At 34.6% G+C, this 15,635-nt stretch overlaps 1 long non-coding RNA gene across 1 annotated transcript; it reads left to right on the top strand.

The window, feature by feature from the left end:
* The first annotated feature begins 109 nt into the window (after positions 1-109).
* LOC123949440 lies at positions 110-12,801 on the top strand. The gene is made up of 3 exons (XR_006820052.1): positions 110-423; positions 2,037-2,130; positions 10,823-12,801. It is a non-coding gene; the product is annotated as an uncharacterized LOC123949440 (long non-coding RNA).
* Positions 12,802-15,635: the final 2,834 nt, after the last annotated feature.

Genomic DNA, 15,635 nt, shown 5'->3' with positions numbered 1-15,635 from the left:
TCCGCAGCAGGCAAGGTGGAAGTCGGCATGACGACAACAAGGGGCGGGGCCGAAACGGCCCAGGGGGCGGGCATTTGAAATCAGTGCTTAAGAGTAGACCCGAAACATCGTTTTATACCTTCAAGAACCAATTCCTTAATGTGTCTTCCGTCTTTCCCTTCCCCGACCCCCTCCTAGACTCCTTCATTCCGGTGCTGCGTGGACGGAAAGCCCCGGGTAGCCGACTCCAGGTTCCCGGCTAGCGAGAGAGAGCGTAGAGAAGGAGTACACCAAACTGTGTAAATCCAACGGCTTCTGCTTCCTCTCTCCTGAGCTAGACCCAACAAGCCTAAAGGGCTGGGCTACGGAAAAACTAGTGTTTTCATTTAATTGGATATGAAGAAGGAACAAATATGTACGGGGGCAACCACGATCTTTACAAAGGTACCATTCCTGCAAAAATATTAGTCCTCAAAGCAAAGGTTGTATTCGTATGGTTTGTTAAAATTTCTATTTTTAAAAAAGCCTAAGTTCTAGTGGGAGGGGAGATGTCGCTATTCAGAGATTCATTTATTAACCCGATTATGAGCATTTAGAACGCTGGGCCCAACTGCCAGAATTACGAGATGCAGTTATTACAAGATGGCTACTCAAGCGTTAGGTGAACTTTTAATAAGACAACGAACAGGGGGAAAAGAAATAACCGATCATCCTGCCTCCCTTTCCAAAAAAGCACTGGGAGCAGGGCTCTTGTCTGTTTAGTCCATCCTTATCTCATGGTTTTTGACCACAGATGGTCAATAAATATTTATTAAACAAATGAAAATTCAGCTCCTCCAACTTGGTTTCAAATGTAAAGAGCTCATAAAATGAAATTAAAAACTTTATTTCCAGAACTCTTTGAAACTTAAAAAAATTTTTTAAAAGAAAAGTAGAGCCCTTTCCCTTATAAATTTCAAGAGGAAGATCTTAATTTTGTTAAGGAAAGTATTTGTCCCCTAGTTTTATACATCTCAGTAAAGGACACTACCATGTACGAGTTAGTAAACCAAAACCCCAAGGCTCCTAATTAAATTCCTTTTTCTTTACTCTTCACATCTAGTTTATTTGCAAGACTTGCCAATTTTACTCTCAATACCCTAAATTTCATTCCACTGCCACTACCCTAGTTCAGGCCACCAAGATTTTTCACCTGGATTGCAATTGCTCCCTAATGGATCTTCCTGCTTCCACTTTGGCCCACATACAGTTAATTTTGCATGTAACAATGAGGGTGATCTTTGAAAATTATGAATTAGGGAGTGTTAAAACTCTCCTGCATAAAAGCCCACTGCACTTGGAATAAAAGTCAAATTCCTTAATGTGTACTGAGACCCTATGGGGTCTGGTTCCTGCGTATCTCCCTGACTTCATTTTTATTCAGACACTCTATTACGTATTAAACTCTAACTACAGCCAACACGGTGTTTCTGTTTCACAAACAAGGATAAGATTTCTTTGCACCAGGTTTTCTCTGTTGCCTGTGCCTCAAGATAACTGTGGTAACCTCCTTCAAGCCTCAGCTCAAGTGTCACCTCATCAGTGAGGCTTTCTCTGACCTCTTCATACCCCCCTCCCCACCCCGCCGCCACCCCACACCCCTGACATGCAAATATCATGTGGCCCTGGGTTTGTTTTTTATTTTGTAGTACTGAACTCTACCAAAATATATTCTGTTTATTGTTTCTCACCTTGTTTCTTGTCCAAGGGGCAGAACAACAGTCATTTAAGAGAAAGGGATCTATAGTCTGACTTGGTACTAAATTCCAGGTGTGTCTTTTCCTGACTGTTTAACCTTGCCAGAAAGGGTCCATTGAATAATGGACCCTCAAGTGTCCTTTGCATAAAATGGGGATAATTCTAGTCTTTACCTCTTATTGTTATGATAAGGCTTAAATGAATGAATACTTGTAAAGTGCTCAAAACAGTCACAGCAAACAGTAGTTGCTAAATTAATGTTAGCTATTACTATTATTAATATTATTTTATTATTATTGTCTATCTTCCTATTCTATTAGAACATAAGTTCCAGGAAAGCAGGAACCTTGTCTCTCTTGTTCACTGGTGTATCCTCTGCATATAGAACAGTGCCTGGCACATAATAGGTGCTGAGTAAGTATTTGTTGAATGATGAATGAATGAATGATTGATGCACTCTGAGGTGGAGGAATGAAGTAACAAGGGCAAGTGGGCACACAGTTACAGAAGATACCCCTGGTTTTGATGTTCCAACTCCCCTTATTAGCCCTGAGTCAGTCATGCTGATTCATTTCTCTCTTAGCCTACCACCTAATCTTTGGATCACCATGATTAAATAATCACCCGACATACAACATGATCAGCCCACAAAATGAAAAGCTTTGACTTAAAGTGGTCTGAAAATTAGAAAACAAACTTAAAAAGTTTTTCCTTAAGTGACTTTAAAGTACTAATAAATGATACTAAAAGCCTTTGACTTAAATGGTTTGAAAATATTAGCAAAAGAAACTAAAAGTTTACCAAAAACTTAAAATTCACCTTAACTATCTTTCCTAGCAAAAATCGTATATAGCCTCCCATGAATTCTCCTTTGAAACCCATTACCACAGAAATCCAGTTGTGCCCTAAATTCTGCCTGCCAAACCACTTATACTCTTCTAATTGTTTATTTTCCTGCTCTGCAATGATAGAATTTCCCACATTCCCTTCTTTCTTCAAATCTACGCCCCTCTTCCACCCGCTTTTCCCTTCTCATCCTCTTCCTGAGGAGTGGATGAACTTCTGACTTCCCTGGGAAAATAAGAGCTCTTAAGTAAGGATTTCTCATGTGCTCTTCAGCAGATCTAGCAAGCTGCCTATGACTGTGCCCACACCCTCAGCTTTCTATGGGTTAGTAGAGAGAGATGAGGGGACCTAAGCCCTCTCCCTTGTGGTCTGGGTCCCAATCCCTTCAACCTTCTTATTAACTGGCATCCTGCTATATTTCCTCTCTCCTGTAATTTATGAATCCATCCCTTCTAGATTGTCTTATCAGGTTTTGGATATGATGTAATATAGCTTAACCTTAAAAACTCCTTCATTTTAATGACAAAGGTACGATTTTTAATTCAGTGTGAAAAGGATGTTTTATATAATAACTATGTTTGCAAAACTGACTATCCTTGTAGCACGACGTAATGTAGGAGTTCCAGCTTCAAAGCTTCCACAGAGGGGTGCCTGGGTGGCTCAGTGGGTTAAAAGCCGCTGCCTTTGGCTCAGGTCATGATCCCGGGGTCCTGGGTTTGAGCCCCACATTGGGCTTTCTGCTCTGCGGGGTGCCTGCTTCCTCCTCTCTTCTCCTGCCTCTCTGCCTACTTGTGATCTCTCTCTGTCAAATAAATAAATAAAATCTTTAAAAAAAAAATTTAAAAAAAGCTTTTACAGACACTATGTCCTGCTGAATTAAATATCCAAAAGGAAAAAATAAACCTTAAAAATCTAAGAAAAAAACTTAAGAACTAGTTGTATAGCCTAGAGTTTGTAAGATCGTTTGAGCAAGGCAGAACACTTAAGAGCTATAAAAGAAGTAATTGTAAAAATTTATCTATATAAAATTTTAATTTTTTTGCAGAAGATGCTCAAAACAAAGTCAAAAGATAAATGGTAGATGAACAGGTAAATTTTATAATGCCTATAATGTATAAAAGGTTACTACTACTGCTACTACTAATGTACTAATATAACATACTAATATACTAATAGAACAAAATACAAATAACCCAATAAAAAAAATGGGCACAGAATATAAACCAGCCATTCAAAGAAATCAATTCCAAAGAAACAATAAATATAAAATACATGCAACCTCCCTGTGAGGAAAATGAAAGGAAACCAATAATGAATGATCACATTATAGTATCAGATTGGCAATAATTTTTAAAAATTAACAATACAATTGTATGGGGTCGGGAGAAAAGGGGATCTAGTTAGACAACAGACATTGGCTCCCTACTTCTCTCATAGTAAAAATAAAAGGTGCTCACAGTGACCTGCAAGACTCTCCCCTACCTAACTGATTTCCTCTCTTGCTCATGCCTCTCTAGGCTACATGCCTTACTGGTGCTATTTGCTCATAGCTCCTGCCTTAGGGCCCTTGCATTAGCTATTCCTTGGCCAAGAAGCCCTCTTACTTGTCTTATTCAGGTCTATGTTTAAATGAGGTCACCCAACCGTGACAGCCCTATTTAAAGTTGCAACCATTCTCCCCTTTGGTCCCCCAACATCCTGTACTCCTTATCTTGCTTATTCTGCTATGCTTTTCTTTTTATATAGCATGTATCATCTTCCATCGTCCTGTGTAATTTAAGTTATGTGTATTATTTCCTTCTCTACCTATTCCATTTAAGATACAAATTGTACCAGGGTAGAATCTTCGTTTATCCCAGTGATGTAGGCCAAGCATCTAAAATAGTGCCTGGCACCAAGAGGTGCCCACAAATTTTTTCCAAATAAGTAAATGAATGAGTGGATGCATGAATGAATGAGTGAGATGGTGAGTGAATGAGTTTTAAGAAGAAAAAAATCACATTTTGATGTAAAAAGTTGTTGCCTTAATCTCTTTTATATTTTAAAGGAGAAAAAAGTAATTTACATTCGGCTAGTCTGAAATCCAGGTTTGACATGAAGATACGCCAAGAAAGATGGTTTCTTTTCAGGAAAGAATCACTAAATGAGAAGTCATGTGGTTATCAGGCTCTATATGTATTATCAAAATTCTAATTCGGTCAGCCCTACCCCCAGTCCAATCACAACTGTAATTTAACCCAACCTCCCTCTTCTTTCAGTTGAATCATTGTCCCCAATTCCAGTAAACCCTCTCGTTTACAAAGTTACTAACCCACAAGTTGAAAATTTTTCTTGAAAATGTTTCCTTGAGGCTTTTAATAAGAAAACGAAGGGGAAAAACCCAATGGTCACAAGTCAGAAATCACATTTTAAAGTAAACATAAATACATAAACATAATGGCATTTGTTTAAATTTTTTAACTAGAAAATAATCAATTTTCTAAGACAAAAAGCTGAAACTTTGTTTTGACAAGAATAGGGAACCAAAGTAGCTTGCCTTACACCGACAAAATCCTGATTTTAAATGAAGGTGCTCTGGGGCCCAGACAGATGACCCAGCTTCAAAATGAAATTTGCTGCTGGTCAGGCTAGCTTACTAGATAATAGTACACTTTAACCACCTTTTACATAATCTGAGCCCATGGCTACCTCATTAGTTGGCCAGCCCATAATTACCTAGATAGTTAAAAATGAACATATTAAAAAACAGTTAAGACTAAGTGACTAAAATGGGGAAAAATAGACAGGCATACCAGGCAAATTCTAAGCAATTCCAACCAAAAACTATGTAGCAACATGAATTATCAAAAGGATTTTTTAAGCAGAATAGCATTAACAAGGACATGAAAGGGTCATCTTTATCGAATCATAAAAAAAAAATCCAAAAATATTAGTCATGAAAATGTATGCAACTAACTACATAGTCTGGAAAAATAAAGCAAAAATAAAGAATTAAAAACACCCACAATTACAATGGGAATTTTTTTAATGGACATTTTTCTCAGATTGATAGAACAAGCAGACAGATTAACAACATCGATGAATTGTGTATATAGATAAATATCCTTATTGCATTTATATATGCATATATATTTGTATATTGCAATTATAGATTTATAGAAAACTCTTTAAAACAAGAGAACACACATCATATTTAATAAACACTGAAGATTTACAAATTTTAATCATATAGCACCCAAATAAATTTCAATGAATGCTTACGTATATATTTCTTAATGATAATAGTTTTGCCAGTTTTTGAACTGTATTTAAAGTGTTCAAAATGTTTATATGAATGAATCATGTATATTGTGTAGCTGTAGTAGACTACATAGAATTCCATTGTGTAAAAATACACAATATATGTTATTTATTCTAACAGTTATGGTTTCTAGTATGGGTGTTACAGATAATGCATGTGCAGAGATGCATGTGTGTACATATAATTTGTATATATCCCATCAGCAAGGTGGGAGTTCTTGTTCCATAGTCATCCCACACTTGATACTGTCCAGCTTTCCACTCACCTGGTGGGTGATAGTAATCTCTTATTGAGGTCTGAATTTGCATTTTCTTGATTACCAAGCACTTTACATATGTTTAATATCCATTTGGATTTCTATTGTGATGTATCTCTTTAAGTCTTTTCTATTGGTTCCTCTGAGCTCTTAATACCTTAGGCGTCAGTTCTGTCACTTATTTGTGCTCCATGTGTATTTTCCATTTCTTGGCTCCTCATTTTGGTATATTTTGACATATAAAAAGTCTTTAATATTTGGGTATTTTGATTGATCAGTCTTTTCCTTTCTATTTAGTGCATAGTATTGAGAAAGTCTTCCCTACTTTACAGTTATATAGATATTCTTGGATATTATTTTCTGAAAGTCTTGTAGTTATATCCTACACAGTCCCACTAGGAATTCATTTTTGTGCATAGTGTGACAGAGGGGGCTTGAAATCTGATAAAGCAAGTCTTCTAGTCTTGTCTCTCTTTTATGATTCCTGGCCCTTTGTGCCTCAATATAAAGTGTGTATGTTCTACAGAAATACTTTTGGGATTTTGATTAGAATAACATTGAATCTATTGATCAATATAAGAAGAATTGACAATTCAACAATATTGAATCTTAAATCTATTAATAGGTTATGTCTTTCTATTCACTCAAGTCTACTTTATTGCCTCTAAGTAAATTTGTGTTACTTTCTTTACAGAAGAATTGCAAAATTTTGTTAGCTTTAGCCTCAGGTGCCACTTAATTTTTAATACTATTGTAAATGGCCTTGTTCTTAAATTTTGCTCTCTAACTGATGCTGGTATATATAAATTGTTTTTTATATATTGCTGTTTTAAATTCAGAGACCTTTCCAAACCCTCTTATTAATTAAAATAGCTTATTTATAGGTCTTTTGGATTTTTCACATATGCAGTGATATCGGGGAATAATGATAACTTTGTTTCTTCCTTTCCAATCTTTCCCTTTCCCCTCTTTTTTTTCTTTGATATGTCTTATGTTGGATAGGACATCCAGGGCAATGTTGAATAAAGAAACCACAGGCATCCTTGTCTTTTTCCTGATCAGAAAGGAAAAACTTTTAACTTTTCCTTCTTAAGTATGATGTTTCCTGACGGTTTAGGGTAGATGCATTTTATTCAATAAAATTTCCCTAAAATTTTTAGTTTGCGAAATGAATGGTGAGTTTTATCACTTTTCTACATCTAGTGAGGTTCTCTTTTAGTCTGTTAGTGTGTTATATGTTAATTTTTTTTGCTTAACCGTCAACCTTTCATTCTTGAAATAAACCCATCTTGATCATGATGAATATATTTCAGGAATCAGTTTAGTCAAATTCTCTTTAGGACTTTCTTATCTATGTTTGTAAGTGAGATTAGCCCATTATGTTCCTTTCTCATAGTGTCTTCATGGAGACTTTTATCATAAAATTTGTATCATAAAATGTATTGGAAATTTTTCTCTCTGGGGAAATTTGTCTAAGGTTGGTGTTATTTCTTCTTTGAATGTTCGGTAAAATTTGCTGATTAGGTCATCTGGGCTTCGAATTTTCTTTGTGAAGAGAATTTTGGCTACTGTTACACTTTTCTTGAAGGTTATAGATGTACTTAGTATTCTCGTTCTTCTTGTGTCCATTCTGTTATGTTTTTCTAAGAATTTGTTTAATCTGAATTTTAAAATATATTGGTTGGGTTCAAGTAGTTTGTACCATCTTTTTTTTTTTTTTTTAATGTCTGCCGTGGTTATAGTGATGATCTTTTTATCTTTAGTGATATTGGTTATTTGTGCCTTCTATTTTTGGTCTTTGCTATTTTCACCAGAGGTGAGGTGCCTGGGTGGCTCAGATGGTTAAGCATCTGACTTAGGCTCAGGTCATGATCCCAGGGACTTGGGATCGAGTCCCGCATCGGGCTCCTGGCTCAGTGGGGAGTCTGCTTCTCCCTCTCCCTCTCCCCCTTTTTATGCTCTCTCTCTCTCTGTCTCAAATAAATAAATAAAATATTAAAAAAAAACAACTCTTTCCACCAGAGGTTTGTCGTTCTATTCAGCTTTTCAAAAAAAACAACTTTCGGTTTTTTTCATTCTATTTTATATTGGTTTTGTATTTCATCCATTTCTGGTTGTATTTTTATTATTTTCTTTTTATACCTTTTTTTTTGCTTTTTTTCTAACTTCCTGAGATGGAATTTTTCAGACTTCTTTTGTTTCCTTTCTTAGATATTTATTTAAGTCTATACTAATCTTCCTTTTAATACGTTTTCCTAGTATCCCACAAGAAATGCAGAATACCCATAAAATATTTCCTAATTTCATCTTTATTTCTTTCTGATTAAAGGTTTGTATAGAAATTTATTTTTAATTTTATAAAATTGAGGGTTTTCTACATGTCTTTTTAGCATTAATTTTTAACTTTATTGTTTCTAATTATGTCCTGCCTGCTTTTAGCCCTTTGGCATTTGTTAAAACTGGTTTTATTGCCACAGTTCTATGGTCAATTTTGTAAAGTTTCCATAGTGCTTGAAAAAAAATTACATTTTGTGGTTTGGGAGTATAAAGTTTGATATATGCCCATTAGGTCAATTTTTAGATTGCATTGTTCAAATATTCTGTATTGTTCTATATTCTATACAATGTTATGTTGTTCAAATATTCAAATATTTGGTCAGTTAGTAGAGTCCTGGTTTATGTCTATCTTTCTTGGGTCCCTGTCACTCTCAAAAGTGTGTCAGATTAGGTGATAAATGATATGATGTAATTTAAAGTTAAGCACCACTCTTAATAAAATCTGAAATAAATGTAGAATTTCTACTAAATCAGTAAACATTCACTATTTTACTAGAGATCATATCTAATTATATAAGACTTCCATTCCTGCCCAGCTCAAAAAAAAAAAAAAGAAGAAGAAGAAAAAAGAAAGAAGCTATGACTACTGGAAAAGAAGAGAAATAATTTTTGTGGGTTTTTTTTTCCATAAAATATCACCATCTGTGTGGAAATACAGAACACTCTAGAATCAGTGGTCAGGCTAGTATAACTAATAGAAAAAAGAGGTAAAAGTGAAACAATATATAGATAAAAAATAATGAAAATTAACAGAAAGAAGTGTCATCACAATACACTCAAAAAACTAAGTTGATCCTAAGAATGTATCTAAAGCAACAGATACATTATGGATAAAATTCTGAAACCTTTTTGAAATATGTACAAGATCTGAGTAAATGGAGAAATACCAGTTAATGAATGGGAATTATCAGTATGGGAGCTATGTGTACCTCAGATTTTTCTTTAACTCATAAAATTTCAATTCAAATCAATAGGATTTTTGCAGAAACTGAAAAGTGTGTCCTAAAATTAATGCTGAAATTTAACTCTACTAATCTACCCAAATTAATTCTGGAAAAGTACATAGGGACTTGCCTTACCAATTAAAAATAGTAATTGTAAAGCTATTATAATTGAAATGGTATAGGCTCAGCACAGAAATGGGCTACTCAGTGGACTTGAATGGAAAGTTTAGAAAGAGAGCCATGCTTATATTGGAACTTGGAATATGAGAGTGTAGGATTCCAACTCAGTGGGGAAAATGGTGGTAGACAATTAGATTTCTTAAAAAAAAAAAAAAGCAAAAATAACAATATATATCCCTACCTCCCAACTGCAGTGACACAACATTCTAAATGAATGAAACAGATAAAGATGAAATACAAAGAAAACAAAAGAAAATTAAATCTTTGTGATTTCAAGAAACAGTGGGTTACTTAAACAGGGTGTAAGTAAACAAATCACAGTGGGAAAGATTAACAAGTTTTATTACATTTAATTTTTCAAAATAACTAAAAAACTTCCATAAGCAAATTTAAATAGAGGTGGTAGGATGAGGTAGGATACTTATACCAATACAGTAGACATAGCATTGGTATCACAGACATTTAAAGAATTCTTACAAAATCAGTAGAAAAACAAAACTAACCAGAAAAAATGAGCAAAGGATGTAACTGGTAATTCATAAAACTGAAACCCACAGAAGGTCAATAATCAATGAAAAAGCATGTCACCTCATCAGGAAACAAGCGCACACAATAAAATAAAAGGGGATATGTTATTTTGCCAATCAGATAGTTAACTAAAGCTTTGACATTATCAAGTGCATCTGGGGGTATGGAGAAATTATCTTACTCTGCTAGTGCATGTGTTAATTATGAAAATTACTAGGTAAAGCAATTTGACCTTGCCTAATAAAATACAAAATGTAGTTTCTGTATCACCTAAAAATATGTGTCCTAGATAAATTTTCGCATAAAATTTTTAAGAACACATGTAAAAGGTTTTTAATGCAGCATTGTTTATAATAAAAAACAGTGGAAGTGATCTAAATACCCACTAATAGAGAAATGCATTAAATATATTCTTATGACAGACTATATACATATATATTTGTATATATGAATTGAAGCAATGTTGAATTTAAAAATTGAAAAAAATAGCACATTATGAAATCATTTATATAAAATAACAGATAAGCAAAACAATACTTCATATTATTAGTTGATACAGAACACATACACACATACAAATGAAAAGACATCTACCAATCAATACACCAAATTCATAATAGTTGTTGTTTATGGGGCTGGAGAGGAAAAGCAGATTAAGATTTGGGGTTTACATGATCTGAAATATTTATTTCTTCTATTTAAAAATACTTGAAGCAGGAATGAGATTCTTCAGGATGTCTGTTCTCACTACTTCTATTCAACATACACTGAAGATTCTAATCTAGGACATTTAGGCAAGAAAAAAAGGCATCAAAGTTGGAAAGGAAGAAATAAAATCATCTTTATTGACAGATGGCATGATTTTGTATAGAGAAAATCTTAAGGAACCACTAAAGGACTACTAGAATGAGTAAGTTCAGCAAGATTTCAGGATGCAAGACCATTATATAGAAATCAGTTGATTTCTGTACACTAGCAATGAGCAATCTGAATTGAAAATGAAATTAAGAAAACAATTCTGTTTGCATCAAAAGAATAAAATGCTTAGGAGTAAATTTAACAAAAGTGCAAGATTTCTACATTGGAAACTACCAAACATTAAAGAAGAGCTAAATAAATAGAAAGATATTCCATATTCATGGATCAGAAAACTTAATTTTGTTAAGATGGCAGTACTTTCCAGATTGATCTATGAGTTCTATACAATCCTATTATAATTCCTTCTGCCCCCCCCCCAACCCTAGAAACTAAAAGTTGGTATATAAACACAATGACCTGGAGTCGCCAAAACAATCTTGAAAAGGAACAAAAAATTTGGAGGACTCACGCTTCCTGATTTTAAAACTTACTATAAAGCTGCTATAATTAAGACATTGGTATGAGAGTGTGTGTGTGTGTGTGTGTGTGTGTGTGTGCATACATGTATGTATACATACACAATTAAATGGAATGGAATTGAGAGCCCGAAATAAACCTTTACATATATGGCCAGTTGATGTCAACAAAGGTTTCAAGACAATTCAACAGTGAAAGAATAGTTTTTTCAACAAATGTTGCTGGAACAATGGATATCCACATACAGAAGAATGAGTTTGGATCCTGACCGCATGCCATATACAAAAATTAAGTCAAAATTGATCAGAGACCTAAATGTAAGCAAAAACTATAAAAGTCTTAGAAGAAAACAGGAATATATCTGTATGACCTTGGGCTAGGCAGCAGCACAAGCAATAAGTTGTACTTCATCAAAATTCAAAACTTGTCCGCTTCAAAAGACATAAGAGAAGTGATAACCCACAGATGGAAGAAAATATTTGCAAATGATATATTCAACAAGGGACTTAGAACCAAGACATATAAAGACCTCTTGTAACTCCATAAGACAACTCAAAAAATGAGCAAAGAATTTGAATAGAAATTTCTTCAGTAAAGATACATGAATGGCAATGAACATAGGAAAAAACGCTCAGCATCAAATTGGTCAATAAGGAAAGACAAATCAAAATTACAAGATACTTCATATGAAGTAGAAGTACTATTAAAAAAAAAGACAATAACAAGTGTTGGTGAGAATGTTAAGACAAGGATGCTCATATATTGCTGGTGGAAATTTAAAATGTTGCAGGCCCTTCAGAAAAACAGTGTAGCAGTTTCTCAAAACATTAAACCATAGGTGTTAAAATATGATCCAGCAATTCCACTCCCAGGTATCTACACAAGAAAAATAAAAACATGTGTCCACACAGAGTCTTGTACATGAATGTTCATAACATCCTTATTCATAATAGCCAAAAGATGAAGACAGCCTAAATGTTATCAACAGGTGAGTGGATAACTAAAATATGGTATATTCATAACAATGGAGTATTATTCAACCATAAAAAGAAACAAAATACTGATACATGTTGCAACAGGGATGAACCTCAAAAACCTAAGTGGAACAAGGCGACAAAAAACTTCATATGATCTGTGTATATGAAATGTCCAAAATAGGCAAATTGCCTGGAGCTGAGGGTGGAAATGGGTTGTGACTGAAAATGGGCATTAGGCTTCTTTCTGGAGTGTTGCAAATGTTCTAAAACTAGATTATGGTGATAGTTGTACAGCTGTGTGAATATACCAAAAATTATTGAATTGTACATTAATCATGGATGAAATATTTGTTCTGTAAACTATATCTCAATAAAGCTGTTTTAAAAAAACTCACTTGAAGCAAATATGACAAAATACTAAGAATGTCAATTCTGTTTGGAATGTAGATTTTGTTTATGTAATCTCTGATATTTAATGTTTCTCAAAAACAGAAAATTAAATTTCTGAGCCCCAATTTCAAATGAAATTGATACATCAATTTAAAGTTTTTCATTATACTCTTACCTTCAGGTATTGACAGTTGCCCCATCCCCAAAGGAAATGACTGGATCCCTATCAGAGCATTCTCAGTGAAGCTTACCAGTCATACATAGCAAATGTAACTCTTCAGTGCTTGACTCTTAAACATAAGGCAAGAATAACTATGAGGAAAGCACTTAACATGAAAGACAGAAACCAAAACATGGTGGAAGGGTGAATTCAGGGGGAACAGATACAATGTAGAGAGCAATCGAAACTTTTAAAGATCCCTAAAATTAATACTTCTAGAGAGAGAAGAGAAAAACCTACAGGCATGGAAAATATCAGAAATTCATAGTAAAATGAATATTCAGAGAGCAAAAAAGAATTTCTGGACATTAAAAATAATTGCTAAAAGATTTGGAAAATAAAATATAACAAAAAACCAAAAAGATGGAAAATAGGAGAAAAAAATAAGAAAATGAGAGGATCAGTCCAAGAGGTTTAATAACCAATTAGTTGTATTTCCAGAGAGAGAGAGAACTGAATATGTAGTGGGAAGAAATATTTAAAGAAATGGCTAAAAAAAAGAAAAGAAAAGAAATGGCTATCAGAAAGTTTCACAGCAATGAAGAACATGAGTTTCTATATCAGAAAGTCTAGCTCAAAATAAGGAGCAAAGAAATACCCTAAAAGTGTCAAGAGAGTAAACACAGGTTGCACAAGAAGGATCAGAAAACACATTGGTTCTGGATTTCTAGAAGCTAGAATTCAATGGAACAGTTTCATCTTCAGAATCCCAAAAGAGAAAAGTAAAGGTAGGAAAAAAAAAAGACCTTTTCAGGTGTGCAAACTTTAGTAGACAGTTATTATATTTGTGACCAACTTTGAATTCCCTTCTTAGATTTGGGGAAATTCACATATTAGGACCACTGCCTTGACAAGTTTGAAGCCAGAACTCAATTATCCAAGATCTGTTTCAGCAAAGACATAGACATATGACCTAGGCTCTTCCCACCAGACACTTCCATGAAGACCTCAATTTGAAGAAATGTGAGAAAATTGATTTTGTGCAGGATCTGTTCCTGGAGGAGGTGGTGAGAGACAGGTTTCAGAGGCAGCCGTGCCACAGACCGTAGTTGGTAAGGTCCATTTCTCATGGTCTTTAGTACCTTGGACCAAAGAAAGTATAGCAATACTTTAATATAGATTGTTGGATAATTTTGGTATTGTTCCTAGGAGCACAGTCTCCAAAACCTATTCTCTGGTCCTTCTGGAGATTCTGTGAGCTACTTAATAAATTCTAATGTAACCTCAAAGGATGATCCTGGTGGGTATGCTCCACCAACACAAGGGAATAAACCAGGAAAAAAGACTGGGACGAGAGGAATCAGGGATCTAACATAATAGGGAAGGTGAAACCCCAGGGTTATGATAAATAGAAACCCCAGGCTGCAGAATATGCAGTGATCTAAAGACTAAGCAGTCCAGATTCAAGTAAGCATATGGAGGGCTCTAGGAAGACTATTTCTGAAGAGAGAAATCTGACTTAGTACCTAATGTGTTTAAGACATTTATACTGCTGGAAATGAATTTGGGAATGAATAAATACATATAAAACCAAGCAAATGAAACAATGAAACAGTTATTAACTCCCCAATAAATAAAATTATGTGGAAATGCAATCATAGTGTACAGCATGACTCCACTGTAACTAGTTTTGCACGGTAAAAATACAGACTTGATTTAACTAAAAAAATTGATATAACTATATGAGAGGATGGGGTAGGGAAGGTCTGTGTTGGGATGGAGCATAAGACAGTTAAATCTACATCTTTTATAGTATGACTGTCTATAATATCTAAAACTAAGAGTCTAGAAATATTAGAAAAAGAAAATGCAAGAAACAGCTAAAATATTTAAAGAGTGATTGTTTGGGGGAATGGGAATGAGGGAGAGGAAGTGTATTGGTCGGGGTTCTTTAGGTGCATCATACAGAATTCACTGTTGTAGGGCAAACATTATTTTTTTTCCCCAAGCATTAAGTAGTTTAGAATCTTTGGGAAAGTCCAAGAACCAGACTTACATACTACTCAAGAAATGTATTTAGGGGTGCCTGGGTGGCTCGGTTGGTTAAGCCTCTGACTCTTGGTTTCAGCTCAGGTCATGATCTCACAGTCATGAAACTGAGCCCCACATTGGGCTCCATGCTCAGCACCAAGTCTGCTCTCGGTACCCTCCCTCTCCGTACCTCTCCCACTTGTTCTCTCCCTCCCTCTCTCTCTCTCTCTCTCAAAAAAAAAAAAATTATTTAAAATTAATGCAGTTCAAAGAAGCATGTTTGCTTCAAAACTCCATAGAGTGGCTATGTCCTGGAGATAAGGGATTCAAAAAAGACCTCTGGCTCCTGCCTCTCTCTGTTGTTAGATACCATTGTATCCATGTAACAGAGGAGAGTAAACAGAAAATACTCTAATGAGGTTAATATTCCCATGTTCAGTGTATGTCACAATGAAATCATAATGTGACTTTTTTCCATAATGTGACATTTAAGTTGATTTAAAGGCCAAGTCCTCCCCCCAAAATAAAATAGAGTCCAAGTCCCAACCTGTCACAATTTAATCTATGGTATTCATGCCTGACATTTCCTACCATGCATCTTCTCTATGTCCAAACTCCTGAATGTACCTGAATA

Source organism: Meles meles, chromosome 8, assembly GCF_922984935.1.
Source record: "Meles meles chromosome 8, mMelMel3.1 paternal haplotype, whole genome shotgun sequence".
NCBI lineage: Eukaryota > Metazoa > Chordata > Mammalia > Carnivora > Mustelidae > Meles > Meles meles.
The sequence above is the reverse complement of the archived record's forward strand: the minus strand, read 5'-3'. Positions and strand labels throughout refer to the sequence as shown.